The sequence below is a fragment of the Arachis ipaensis genome, chromosome B7 (assembly GCF_059453495.1).
Source record: "Arachis ipaensis isolate K30076 ecotype BB chromosome B7, ASM5945349v1, whole genome shotgun sequence".
Lineage (NCBI taxonomy): Eukaryota > Viridiplantae > Streptophyta > Magnoliopsida > Fabales > Fabaceae > Arachis > Arachis ipaensis.
The window spans coordinates 59,552,462-59,567,052 of record NC_142442.1 but is presented as its reverse complement, the minus strand read 5'-3'; the positions used below and the strand labels follow the sequence as shown (position 1 = coordinate 59,567,052).

Genomic DNA, 14,591 nt, shown 5'->3' with positions numbered 1-14,591 from the left:
CTCAAAAATTTGATTTTCAAATATCTTTTCTAACTTCTTATTTTCTTATCTTTTCAAAATTGATTTTCAAATCTTTTTCAACTAACTAATTGACTTTTTGTTTGTTTCTTATCTTTTTCAAAACTACCTAACTAACTCTCTCTCTCTAATTTTCGAAAATCTCTTCCATCCTTTTCAAAAATTCTTTTTAATTAACTAATTGTTTCAATTTTTAATTTTAATTTGATTTCATTCCTAATTTTCGAAAATCACTAACCCCTTTTCAAAATTTTATTTTCGAAAATCCTCTTTCTCTCTCATCTCCTTCTATTTATTTATTTATCTACTAACACTTCATCTCACCCAAATTCGAACCCCCTCTTCCATCTGTGTTCGAATTTTCTCTTATTCCATTCTTTACATTACATTCTTTTCTTCTTCTACTCACATAGGGGAACCTCTATACCTGGGTAAAAAGGATCCCTATTATTATTATTTTTCTGTTCCCTCTTTCTCATATGAGCAGGAACAAGGACAAGAACATTCTTGTTGAAGCAGACCCTGAACCTGAAAGGACTCTGAAGAGGAAACTAAGAGAAGCTAAAATACAACAATCCAGAGATAACCTTACAGAAATTTTCGAACAAGAAAAGGAGATGGCAGCCGAAAATAATAATAATGCAAGGAGGATGCTTAGTGACTTTACTGCACCTAATTCCAATTTACATGGAAGAAGCATCTCCATCCCCACCATTGGAGCAAACAATTTTGAGCTGAAACCTCAATTAGTTTCTCTAATGCAACAAAACTGCAAGTTTCATGGACTTTCATCTGAAGATCCTTTTCAGTTCTTAACTGAATTCTTGCAGATCTGTGATACTGTTAAGACTAATGGAGTAGATCCTGAAGTCTACAGGCTCATGCTTTTCCCGTTTGCTGTAAGAGACAGAGCTAGAGTGTGGTTGGACTCTCAACCCAAAGATAGCCTGAACTCTTGGGATAAGCTGGTCACGGCTTTCTTAGCCAAGTTCTTTCCTCCTCAAAAGCTGAGTAAGCTTAGAGTGGATGTTCAAACCTTCAGACAGAAGGAAGGTGAATCCCTCTATGAAGCTTGGGAGAGATACAAGCAACTGACCAAAAAGTGTCCTTCTGACATGCTTTCAGAATGGACCATCCTGGATATATTCTATGATGGTCTGTCTGAATTAGCTAAGATGTCATTAGATACTTCTGCAGGTGGATCCATTCATCTAAAAAAAATGCCTACAGAAGCTCAAGAACTCATTGACATGGTTGCTAATAACCAGTTCATGTACACTTCTGAGAGGAATCCTGTGAGTAATGGGACGCCTCAGAAGAAGGGAGTTCTTAAAATTGATACTCTGAATGCCATATTGGCCCAGAATAAAATATTGACTCAGCAAGTCAATATGATTTCTCAGAATCTGAATGGAATGCAAGCTGCATCCAACAGTACTCAAGAGGCATCTTCTGAAGAAGAAGCTTATGATCCTGAAAACCCTGCAATAGCAGAGGTGAATTACATGGGTGAACCATATGGAAACACCTATAATCCCTCATGGAGAAATCACCCAAATCTCTCATGGAAGAATCAACAAAAGCCTCAACAAGGCTTTAATAATGGTAGAAGAAACAGGTTTAGCAATAGCAAGCCTTTTCCATCATCCACTCGGCAACAGACAGAGAACTCTGAACAAAATACCTCTAATTTAGCAAACTTAGTCTCTGATCTATCTAAGGCCACTGTGAGTTTCATGAATGAAACAAGGTCCTCCATTAGAAATTTGGAGGCACAAGTGGGACAGCTGAGTAAGAAAATCACTGAAACCCCTCCTAGTGTTCTCCCAAGGAATACAGAAGAAAATCCAAAAGAAGAGTGCAAGGCCATTGACATAGTCAACATGGCCGAACCTAGAGAGGAAGGGGAGGACGTGAATCCCAAGGAGGAAGACCTCCTGGGATGTCTAATGATCAATAAGGAGTATCCCTCTGAGGAACCAAAGGACTCTGAGGCTCATCTAGAGACCATAGAGATTCCATTAAACCTCCTTATGCCATTCATGAGTTCTGATGAGTATTCTTCTTCTGAAGAGAATGAGGATGTCACTGAAGAATAAGTTGCCAAGTTCCTTGGTGCAATCATGAAGCTGAATGCCAATTTATTTGGTAATGATACTTGGGGAGATGAACCTTCTCTGTTCACTAATGAACTAAATGCATTGGATCAACTGAAATTGCCTCAGAAGAAACAGAATCCTGGAAAGTTCCTAATACCTTGTACCATAGGCACCATGACCTTTGAGAAGGCTCTATGTGACCTGGGGTCAGGAATAAACCTCATGCCACTCTCTGTAATGGAGAGATTGGGAATCTTTGAGGTACAAGCTGCTAAAATCTCATTAGAGATGGCAGACAATTCCAGAAAATAGGCTTATGGACAAGTAGAGGACATATTAGTAAAGGTTGAAGGCCTTTACATCCCTGCTGATTTCATAATCCTAGATACTGGGAAGGATGAGGATGAATCCATCATCCTTGGAAGACCCTTCCTAGCCACAGCAAGAGCTATGATTGATGTTAACAGAGGTGAACTAGTCCTTCAATTGAATGAGGACTCCCTTGAGTTTAAAACTCAAGGACATCCTTCTGTAAACATGGAAAAAAGGCACAGTAAGCTTCTCTCAAAACAGAGTCAACCAGAGCCCCCACAGTCAAACTCTAAGTTTGGTGTTGGGAGGCCACAACCAAACTCTAAGTTTGGTGTTGAACTCCCATATCCAAACTCTAAGTTTGGTGTTGGGAAGTCTCAATAATGCTCTGAACATCTGTGAGGCTCCATGAGAGCCCACTGTTAAGCTATTGACATTAAAGAAGCGCTTGTTGGGAGGCAACCCAATTTTTATTTATCTAATTTTAATTTATTTTTATTGTTGTTTCATATTTTATTAGGTTCATGATCATGTGGAGTCACAAAATAAATATAAAAATTGAAAATGGAATCAAAAACAGCAGAAGAAAAATCACACCCTGGAGGTGGATCTTACTGGCGTTTAAACGCCAGTAAGGAGCATCTGGCTGGCGTTCAACGCCAGAACAGAGCATGGATCTGGCGTTGAACACCAGAAACAAGTAGCATCCTGGCAATCAGACGCCAGAAATGCACACTGAGGAAGAGCTGGCGCTGAACGCCAGAAACAAGCATCCGGCTGGCGTTCAACGCCAGAAATATGCTGCACCTGGGCACTGAACGCCCAGAACAAGCATCAATTCGGCGTTTAAACGCCAGAATTGCATGCAAAGGCATTTTACATGCCTAATTGGTGCAGGGATGTAAATCCTTGACACCTCAGGATCTGTGGACCCCACAGAATCATTTCAGCATCTATGGACCCCACAGGATCCCCACCTAACATATTCCCACCTTCCCTCCTAATAATCCTATATCACTCTTCCCAATAAACACTCTTCCCCAAAACCCTTCACCAATCACCTTAATCTCTCTTCCCTATCACCACTTCACCACTCACATCCATCCACTCTTCCCCATAAACCTACCTCATAAATCACACTTACCTTCAAAATTCAAAACCAATTTCCCACCCAAAATCACCTTTATGGCCGAACCTTACCCCCCCTCCCTTCCCTATATAAAGCCCTCCATTCTTCTTCATTTTCACACAACACAACCCTCTCTTCCCCTTCTGGCTGAATACACCTCTCCCTCCTCTCTTCCATATTTTCTTCATCTTCTTCATCTATTCTTTCTTTTCTTGCTCGAGGGCGAGCAATATTCTAAGTTTGGTGTGGTAAAAGCATAAGCTTTTTGTTTTTCCATTACCATTGATGGCACCCAAGACCGGAGAATCCTCTAGAAAAGGGAAAAGGGAAGACAAAAGCTTCTACCTCCGAGTCATGGGAGATGGAAAGATTCATCTCCAAAGCTCATCAAGACCACTTCTATGATGTTGTGGCCAAGAAGAAAGTGATCCCCGAGGTCCCTTTCAAGCTCAAGAGAAATGAGTATCCGAAGATCCGACATGAAATCCAAAGAAGAGGTTGGGAAGTTCTAACAAACCCCATCCAACAAGTAGGCATCCTAATGGTTCAAGAGTTCTATGCCAATGCATGGATCACTAAGAACCATGATCAAAGTAAGAACCCGAACCCAAAGAATTATCTCACCATGGTTTGGGGGAAATACTTAGATTTTAGTCCGAAAAATGTGAGGTTGGCGTTTGACTTGCCTATGATGCAAGGAGATGCACGCTGCTACACTAGAAGGGTCAACTTTGATCAAAGTTTGGACCAAGTCCTCATGGACATATGTGTGGAAGGAGCTCAATGGAAGATTGACTCAAAAGGCAAACCGGTTCAACTTAGAAGACTGGACCTCAAGCCTGTGGCTAGAGGATGGTTGGAGTTCATCCAACGCTCCATCATCCCCACTAGCAACCAATCTGAAGTTACTGTGGATCGGGCCATCATGATTCATAGCATCATGATTGGTGAGGAAATAGAAGTTCATGAAGTCATCTCCCTTGAACTCTACAAAATAGCCGAAAAGTCCTCCCCCTTGGCAAGGCTAGCTTTCCCTCATCTTATTTGCCATCTATCTTACTCAGCTGGAGCTTTCATAGAAGGAGACATTCCCATTGAGGAAGAGAAGCCCATCACTAAGAAAAGGATGGAGCAAAAAAGAGAGCCCACTCATGGAGCTCAAGAAACACATGAGGAAGCTCATCATCAAGAAATCCCTGAGATACCTCAAGGGATGCACTTTCCTCCACAGAATTTTTGGGAGCAAATCAACACCTCCCTAGGAGAATTAAGTTCCAACATGGGACAATTAAGGGTGGAACATCAAGAGCACTCCATCATCCTTCATGAAATTAGAGAAGATCACAAAGCAATGAGGGAGGAGCAACAAAGACAAGGAAGAGACATAGAAAAGCTCAAGGACATCATTGGTTCCTCTAGAAGGAAATGCCACCATCACTAAGGTGGACTCATTCCTTGTTCTTAAATTCTCTGTTTTTCGTTTTCTTTATGTTAAGTGCTTATCCATGTTTGTGTCTTATTACATGATCGTTAGTATTTAGTAACTATGTCTTAAAGTTATGAATGTCCTATGAATCCATCACCTCTCTTAAATAAAAAATGTTTTAATTCAAAAGAATAAGAAGTACATGAGTTTCAAATTTATCCTTGAACTTAGTTTAATTATATTGATGTGGTGACAATACTTTTTGTTTTCTGAATGAATGCTTGAACAGTGCATATGTCTTTTGAAGTTGTTGTTTAAGAATGTTAAATATGTTGGCTCTTGAAAGAATGATGACAAGGAGACATGTTATTTGATAATCTGAAAAATCATAAAAATGATTCTTGAAGCAAGAAAAAGCAGTGAATACAAAGCTTGTAGAAAAAAAAAGAAAAAAAAATGGCGAAAAAAAAATAGAAAAAGAAAAGCAAGCAGAAAAAGCTAAAAGCTCTTAAAACCAAAAGGCAAGAGCAAAAAGCCAATAACCTTTAAAACCAAAAGGCAAGGGTAAATAAAAAGGATCCCAAGGCTTTGAGCATCAGTGGATAGGAGGGCCTAAAGGAATAAAATCCTGGCCTAAGTGGCTAAACCAAGCTGTCCCTAACCATGTGCTTGTGGCGTGAAGGTGTCAAGTGAAAACTTGAGACTGAGCGGTTAAAGTCAAGGTCCAAAGCAAAAGAAGATTGTGCTTAAGAACCCTGGACACCTCTAATCGGGGACTTTAGCAAAGCTGAGTCACAATCTGAAAAGGTTCACCCAATTATGTGTCTGTGGCATTTATGTATCCGGTGGTAATACTGGAAAACAAAGTGCTTAGGGCCAAGGCCAAGACTCATAAAGTAGCTGTGTTCAAGAATCAACATACTGAACTAGGAGAATCAATAACACTATCTGAACTCTGAGTTCCTATAGATGCCAATCATTCTGAACCTCAATGGATAAAGTGAGATGCCAAAACTATTCAAGATGCAAAAAGCTACAAGTCCCGCTCATCTGATTGGAGCTATGTTTCACTGATATTTTGGAATTTATAGTATACTCTCTTCTTTTTATCCTATTTGATTTTCAGTTGCTTGGGGACAAGCAACAATTTAAGTTTGGTGTTGTGATGAGCGGATAATTTATACGCTTTTTGGCATTGTTTTTAGTATGTTTTTAGTAGGATCTAGTTACTTTTAGGGATGTTTTTATTAGTTTTTATGTTAAATTCACATTTCTGCACTTTACTATGGGTTTGTGTGTTTTTCTATCATTTCAGGTATTTTCTGGCTGAAATTGAGGGACTTGAGCAAAAATCAGATTCAGAGGTTGAAGAAGGACTACTAATGCTGTTGGATTCTGACCTCCCTGCACTCAAAGTAGATTTTCTGGAGCTACAGAACTCAAAATGGCACACTTCCAATTGCGTTGGAAAGTAGACATCCAGTGCTTTCCAGCAATATATAATAGTCCATACTTTGGCCGAGTTTAGATGACGCAAAAGGGCGTTGAACGCCAGTTCTATGCTGCAGTCTGGAGTTAAACGCCAGAAACACGTCACAAACCAGAGTTGAACGCCAAAAACACATTACAACTTGGCGTTCAACTCCAGAAGAAGCCTCTGCACGTGTAAACTTCAAGCTCAGCCTAAGCACACACAAAGTGGGCCCCGAAAATGGATTTTATGCATCAATTACTTACTTCTGTAAACCCTAGTAACTAGTTTAGTATAAATAGGACTTTTTACTATTGTATTAGACATCTTATGATTTTTAGTTCAACTTTGGATCATATTGATCACGTTTGGAGGCTGGCCATTCGGCCATGCCTGAACCTTTCACTTATGTATTTTTCAACGGTAGAGTTTCTGCACTCCATAGATTAAGGTGTGGAGCTCTGCTGTTCCTCATGATTTAATGCAAAGTACTACTGTTTTCTATTCAATTCAACTTATTCCGCTTCTAAGATATCCATTCGCACCCAAGAACATGATGAATGTGATGATTATGTGACACTCATCATCATTCTCACTTATGAATGCGTGCCTGACAAACACTTCCGTTCTACATGCAAACAAGCTAGAATGAGTATCTCTTAGATATCTAATACAGGGGACCAAGTCCGAGATATTAGAATCTTCGTGGTATAAGTTAGAACCCATGGATGGCCATTCCTGAGATCCGAAAAGTCTAAACCTTGTCTGTGGTATTCCGAATAGGATCTGGGAAGGGATGGCTGTGATGAACTTCAAACTCGCAAGTGCTGGGCGTAGTGACAGACGTAAAAAGGAGGGTGAACCCTATTCCAGTATGATCGAGAACTTCCAGATGATTAGCCGTGCCGTGACAGAGCATTTGGACCTTTTTCACAGAGAGGATGGGATCTAGCCATTGACAACGGTGATGCCCTATATAAAGCTTGCCATGGAAAGGAGTAGGATTGGTTGGATAAAGACAGCAGGAAAGCAGAGGTTCAGAGGAACGAAAGCATCTCTATACGCTTATCTGAAATTCTCACCAATAATTTACATAAGTATTTCTATCTTTATTTTCTGTTTATTTATTATTATTATTCGAAAACTCCATAACCATTTGATATCTGCCTGACTGAGATTTACAAGGTGACCATAGCTTGCTTCAAGCCGACAATCTCCGTGGGATCGACCCTTACTCACGTAAGATTTTATTACTTGGACGACCCAGTGCACTTGCTGGTTAGTTGTGCAAAGTTGTGAAGTTATGTTTGGACCATGGTATTGTGCACCAGTTGTTGGCGCCATTGCCAGGGAGAGAACGAACAACAAATTTTACAACCTCTGAGTAACAATTTCGCATACCATTTAACAACCTGGGAGGATGTGGTGAACAAGTTCTTGGCGAGATTCTATCCTCCTCAAAGAATTAACATGTTGAGAGATGAAGTTCAAAGTTTTAAACAACAGGATGGTGAGACTCTCTACGAAGCATGGGAGAGATTTAAAGACTTGACAAGAAGGTGCCCGTCAGATATGTTCAATGAATGGGTGCAGTTACACATTTTCTATGAAGGTCTTTCCTATGAATCAAAGAAGGCAGTAGACCACTTATCCGGGGGATCTATTAACAAGAAGAAGATCTTTGAAGAGGCCATAGATGTCATTGAGACTGTAACTGAGAATGACTACTTCTATGCTTCTGAAAGAGGCAACACTAGATGAGTGATGGAGCTGAATAACGTGGATGCACTGCTGGCCCAGAACAAGCTGATTACCAAGCAGCTGGCTGACCTTACCAAAAAGATGGAGAGGAACCAAGTAGCAGCAATCACCACCTCATCAGCAACTCAAGAAGGAGTGAATGCAGAGGCAGATGGTGATCAGGAACAAGCCAACTATATTGGAAACTCATTCAGGCAGGCACATGATCCATACTCCAAAACTTACAATCCTGGTTGGAGGAACCACCCAAACTTTGGGTGGGGAAACCAACAAGACCAAGGCCAAGATCAGAGACGTCACAACCCCAACAATAATGCGGCTCACCAACATTCCACACAGAGATCAAATCAGCACCTACCTAACAACATACCTCAACATCCATACCAAAGCCAGAATGGCCCTTCTCATCACTCCAACTCCAACCCACCATCATCCGAAGACAGACTCTCAAGGATTGAAACTCTACTTGAAGTCATATGTAAGGAAGTCCAGGACAGTAAAGTGTTCCAAGAGGAAGTGCGGTCCAATATGCAGAATCAAGATGCTGCCATCAAGAAACTTGAGACATAAATTGGCTACCTATTCAAGCAAATTCCCACCCATAACCTGTGCAGTAACAGCGATCCAAACCCAAGAGAGGAATGTCAGGCCATCACCCTTAGAAGTGGGAAGGAATTGAAAGAAATTCCTAAGAATTCATAAGAGAAAAACTCAAACAAAAGGAAAGAGGAGCGAGATGAAGTCTAAATCCCTATTCCTAGTTCACAGCAAAAAGGAGAAATGCTGAAGCCAGACATCCCAAAGACACCATACCCTCAGCAATTAAGGAAGAAGGGGGACGACAACCAGTTCTTAAGATTTTTGGAAATCTTCAAGAAACTACAAATCAACATACCCTTTGCTGAAGCAATAGAGCAAATGCCGCTCTATGCCAAGTTTTTAAAGGAATTAATGACTAAGAAGAAAAGCTAGAAGAGTAATGAGACTGTGATACTAACCGAAGAATGTAGTGCCATCATTCAGCACAAACTACCCCAGAAATTGAAGGATCTTGGGAGTTTCCAGATCCCTTGTATTATAGGGGAAATCACAGTGGAGAAGGCTCTGTGTGACTTAGGAGCCAGCATAAATCTGATGTCAGTAGCTATGATGAGAAAAATGAGGATTGAGGAGGCTAAGCCAACAAAAATGGCCCTACAACTGGTAGACCGATCGTTCAAATTTCCTCATGGCATAGTAGAAGATTTGCTGGTAAAGGTAGGAGATTTTATCTTCCCAGCAGACTTTGTAGTGCTGGACATGCAGGAGGAAGCCAAGGCCTCCATCATCCTGGGGAGACCGTTCTTGGCCACTGCTGGAGCTGTCATCGACGTTCAAAAAGGTGAACTCACCTTGAGATTACACAGTGAAAAGATGACATTCAATGTGTTCAAAGCCATGAGTTACCCACCAGAACCATTGGGAGAATGTATGAGGTTGGATTCACTGGAAGATGCAGTACAGGAGATTTTTGAAGAAGAAGAACTTGAAGGGTTAACAGAGGAGGAACCAACATCTAGCAAAGAGGCTGCAACAGCAGAGATTCATATACAGGGTGCACCAAAGGAGGAGAATAAAAAGATAGAAGCACCCAAACCTGAACTCAAAGCACTGCCACCCACTCTCAAATATTCATACTTAGGAGAAAGTGAAAGTTACCCAGTAATCATAAACTCATCCCTCAGCCGAGATCAAGAGGATGAATTACTCCAAGTATTACGAAAGCATAAGGATGCCATTGGATGGACTCTCGCTGACCTGAAAGGAATCAGTTCGGCCATATGCATGCATAAGATACTGTTGGAAGATGATGCCAAACCATCCATTCAACCCCAAAGGAGGCTGAATTCAGTCATGAAGGAAGTGGTACAGAAAGAAGTTATGAAGTTATGGCAGGGAGGGGTAATCTACCCGATTTCCGACAGCCCGTGGGTCAGCCCCGTGAAAGTTGTCCCAAAAAAGGGAGGAATCACTGTAGTCCCCAATCAGAAGAACGAACTAATCCCTACAAGGACCGTCACAGGATGGCGGATGTGCATAGACTACAGAAAACTCAATGAAGCTACAAGAAAAGATCATTTCCCCCTTCCTTTCATGGATCAGATGCTAGAAACACTTGCAGGACATGCATATTTCTGTTTTCTCGATGGTTATTGAGGATATAACCAAATAGTGGTTGATCTGAGAGACCAAGAGAAAACCTCATTCACTTGCCCATATGGAGTGTTTGCCTACAGGCGCATGCCATTTGGGCTATGTAATGCACCTGCAACTTTCCAACGCTGCATGCTCTCCATTTTCTCAGATATGATAGAAAAATTCATTGAAGTCTTTATGGATGACTTTTCGGTATTCGGAGATTCCTTCCCTAATTGCCTAAATCACCTGGCCCTGGTATTAAAAAGATGTCAAGAAAACAACTTGGTCTTGAACTGGGAGAAATGTCACTTTCTGGTGACAGGAGGAATAGTTCTTGGCCATAAGGTTTCTAACCAAGGCATTGAGGTAGACAGAGCTAAGGTGGAACTTATTGAAAAATTACCCCCACCAAGTGATGTCAAGGCAATTAGGAGCTTTCTGGGGCATGCTGGCTTTTACAGAAGGTTTATTAAAGATTTTTCAAAGATAGCCAAGCCCCTAAGCAATCTTCTTGTATCTAATACACCATTTGCCTTTGATGAAAAATGCATGCTAGCATTCGAAAATTTAAAGAAGAGGTTGTCCTCTGCCCGTATCATTCCCCACCTGACTGGAACTTACCATTTGAATTGATGTGTGATGCATCTGATTTTGCAGTTGGGGCAGTGTTAGGACAGAGGAAAGATAACTTAGTCCATGTGATATACTATGCCTGCAAAGTCCTCAATGACACTCAAAGAAATTCTACCACTACTGAAAAGGAGTTACTGGCAATAGTTTTTGCAATTGACAAGTTTAGATCATACCTCATTGGTGCCAAAGTGATTGTTTTCATAGACCATACAGCACTTAAATACTTGTTTGCCAAGCAGGAGTCAAAACCAAGACTGATAAGGTGGATCTTATTGTTGTAGGAATTCAATATTGAGATTAGAGACAAGAAAGGAATGGAGAACAAGGTAGCCGATCACCTATCCAGGATCCCTCATGAAAAAGGTGGAACACATGATACAAGTGTAAATGAATGTTTCCCAGATGAGCAGTTAATGATGGTTCACAAAGCACCCTGGTTTGCAAACATTGCCAATTTCAAGGCAACTGGGGCTTTACCTCCAGAGATCAAAAAACATCAAAAGAAAAAGCTCATCAATGACGCAAGGTATTTTGTTTGGGATAAACTATATCTCTTCAAGAAGTGTTCAGATGGAATCCTGAGAAGATGTGTTTCGGAAGAAGAGGGACGAGAGGTCTTGTGGAACTGCCACGGCTCGTGCTATGGAGGCCATTTTGGAGGGGATAGAACTGCAGCCAAGGTGTTACAAAGCGGATTCTTTTGGCCCACCCTTTTCAAGGATGCCAAAGAACTAGTAAAGAATTGCAATGAATGTCAAAGAACTGGAAACTTACCCAAAAGAAATGAGATGTCATAGAATTTCATCTTAGAACTGGAACTGTTTGATGTGTGGGGAATCGATTTCATGGGACCATTCCCAACCTCATATGCAAACAAGTACATCTTGGTAGCAGTGGATTACGTTTCCAAGTGGGTAGAGGCTATTGCAACCCCAACGAACGACAACAAGGTAGTCATGAACTTCCTCAGAAAGAATATCTTTAGCCGGTTTGGAGTCCCCCGAGCACTCATCAGTGATGGAGGGAGCCATTTTTGTAACAGACCACTAGAAGCGCTCCTCCTACAATACGGGGTGAAACACAAGATTTTCACGCCTTACCACCACCAAACAAGTGGGCAAACTGAGATATCTAACAGAGAGCTAAAAAGGATTCTGGAAAAGACTGTAGGAGCATCAAGAAAGGATTGGTCGAAGAAGCTGGATGATGCTCTTTGGGCATACAGAATGGCATTCAAAACACCAATCGGGATGTCCCCATATCAACTGGTATATGGAAAAGCTTGTCATTTACCATTGGAGCTGGAACACAAAGCCCTCTAGGCTCTCAAGCTACTAAATTTTGATAGCGTTGCTGCTGGTGAAAAGAGGGTCTTGCAGCTGCAGGAAATGGAGGAGTTCAGATCTTAACCTAAGAAAATGCCAAGATTTATAAAGAAGAGGCAAAAAGAAGGCACGACCTCCATCTGGCACCCAGGAGCTTCGAAAAAGGACAGCAAGTGCTCCTCTACAATTCCAAATTAAGACTTTTCCCTGGGAAACTCAAATCAAGGTGGTCAGGACCCTTTCTTGTCACAAAGGTCTCGCCGTATGGACACATAGAAATCATGGAGGAAAGTTCAAGGAGGACGTTCACTGTAAACGGACAAAGGCTCAAGCACTACATGGGCAACATGGGGGAAAGCCCCAAAATGAAATATCATCTCAACTGATGGAGAAATCGTCGAGCTAGCGACGCTAAAAGAGCGCTTCGTTGGGAGGCAACCCAACCTAAGGTAGTTTCCTTTTCATGATCATCTCAATAAAGGATATAAGTAGTTTCCCTCGTATTGTGAGGAGCTAAGTTTGGTGTTGCACACCAAACCAATCCAAGAGTGAATGTGTAATTCTAAGTTTAGTGTTCCACCAAAGACTTCAGTTAGAATCACATTACACCTCTTCAATGGCAAGTTGCTAGCCCCAACCAATCAGGGAAACCGCTTAACAATAGTTTAGTTTCTATTTCATAGTTGTTTTATCAATAAAAGCACATGAGGTTCTGCATGAGGCAATAAACTAAGTTTGGTGTTCACACACCAAATTAAGTCCAGAAATTTACAAGCATACAAGCAAGCTATCTATTCCTCAAGTGCTTGGGGAACAAGCAACTTCCAATAACTTTGCAAGAATTCAATCAACCTTCTAGAAAAACAGTGCACCACCATCCAAGGAGGCGAAGAAGGACGCAGAAGCTATGGATGATGACAACAAAGAGATAACCAGAAGGCACCACCAAAAGGTTGTATTGCTACTTGATCCCATATGCTTGGAGATGTTAAAAAAAAAATTGGAAGTCTGAATGTGCCCCTGATTAATAGTTACTCCTTAGCTTAAATCACTAGAATTTAATATTTGCTTTCATTGCCTTTGTCATATGTGTGCTGGTCCAAGTAACCTGTCTTCATTTTCACCTTACTCACTTGTATGCTTGTCCCTTAAGTCAAATAAAAAGAGATGTTATGAAAGACCAGAGTGATGATCAATTGTGGAATAGGTTCTTAAGCTTGTGGTGTAGTAATCACTTAGCTAAGTTGGTTCACCAACAAGGTAGGAAGGCAACTATCTGTCTTGAAGTCATATGCTTGAAACACACCCCATGAGACTAGCTAAATAACAAGATCCTAATAAGAAAAAGGAAAAGAACAATAAGAGTTAAAAAAGAAAGAAAATCAATAAGAAATAAGGCTAGGCACCAAGGGCTTGAACCTTGAGGGATGTGTCTGTGGTGCTCTTGTACCAAGGATCTGCTTGGATGAATAAGTTCTTAGGAGTGCTTCATCACTTGGTAACTTGGGTTAACTAACCTGGGATTATCAACTGAAAATCCACTATCAAGAGCAACCTTGCTACAGAATATTTAGTAACCCAAAGTGGTGCTAGACACCAAGGCCTCAAGGAAAGAAAATAACAAACCATGTGCCTGTGGTGTGTATGTATGGGGAGAGAGACTTGAGGGAGTAAATCCTTAGGGGTGTTTCAACACCTAGCACCTTGAACCAACTGGTTCGGGAGTGTTGGCTGAAAGCTTATTTTAAAGAGTCGCCCCCTCATAGAGCACTTAGCCTAAGGATGCAATAATCCTTGAAAAGACAAAGGGATCAATAAATAAAGGTCTCAAGGGGTGCAATCAAGTGAGTATTCCAGGGCATGATAAAGGTTTGAAAGCCAGTAGAGGAATGAACCTAAGTTGCTATGCATGAAACCCCATAAAACCAAGGACATGACTTCCACAATAATGATTCATTCCTCTTGTCATTTCGTTCGTCATTATCATGTTTCAGTACTTGCTTAGGGACAAGCAAGCTTTAAGTTTGGTGTTGTGATGCCAGGGCATTTCGGCCAGTTTCACTGACCTTTTCTTTACTGTTTTAGGGTAGTTTCATGCATTTTCTTAGGAAATAAGTAAGTTTTGGGTAGAATTTTACTCACATCTTGATTCAAGCAAAAATTGTGAATTTTATATGATTTCATGAGAATTATGTATGAATTTAATGACAAATTGGATGATGCATGACTTATAACTTGG

At 40.9% G+C, this 14,591-nt stretch overlaps 1 non-coding gene and 1 pseudogene across 1 annotated transcript; both read right to left on the bottom strand.

Moving 5' to 3' along the window:
- Positions 1-1,031: 1,031 nt before the first annotated feature.
- On the bottom strand, positions 1,032-1,139 carry LOC148552745 (small nucleolar RNA R71). Its single transcript, XR_015893119.1, has one exon. It is a non-coding gene; the product is annotated as a small nucleolar RNA R71 (small nucleolar RNA).
- Positions 1,140-7,925: 6,786 nt separating this feature from the next.
- LOC148552744 (small nucleolar RNA R71) lies at positions 7,926-8,027 on the bottom strand (annotated as a pseudogene).
- Between the last annotated feature and the right edge of the window lie 6,564 nt (positions 8,028-14,591).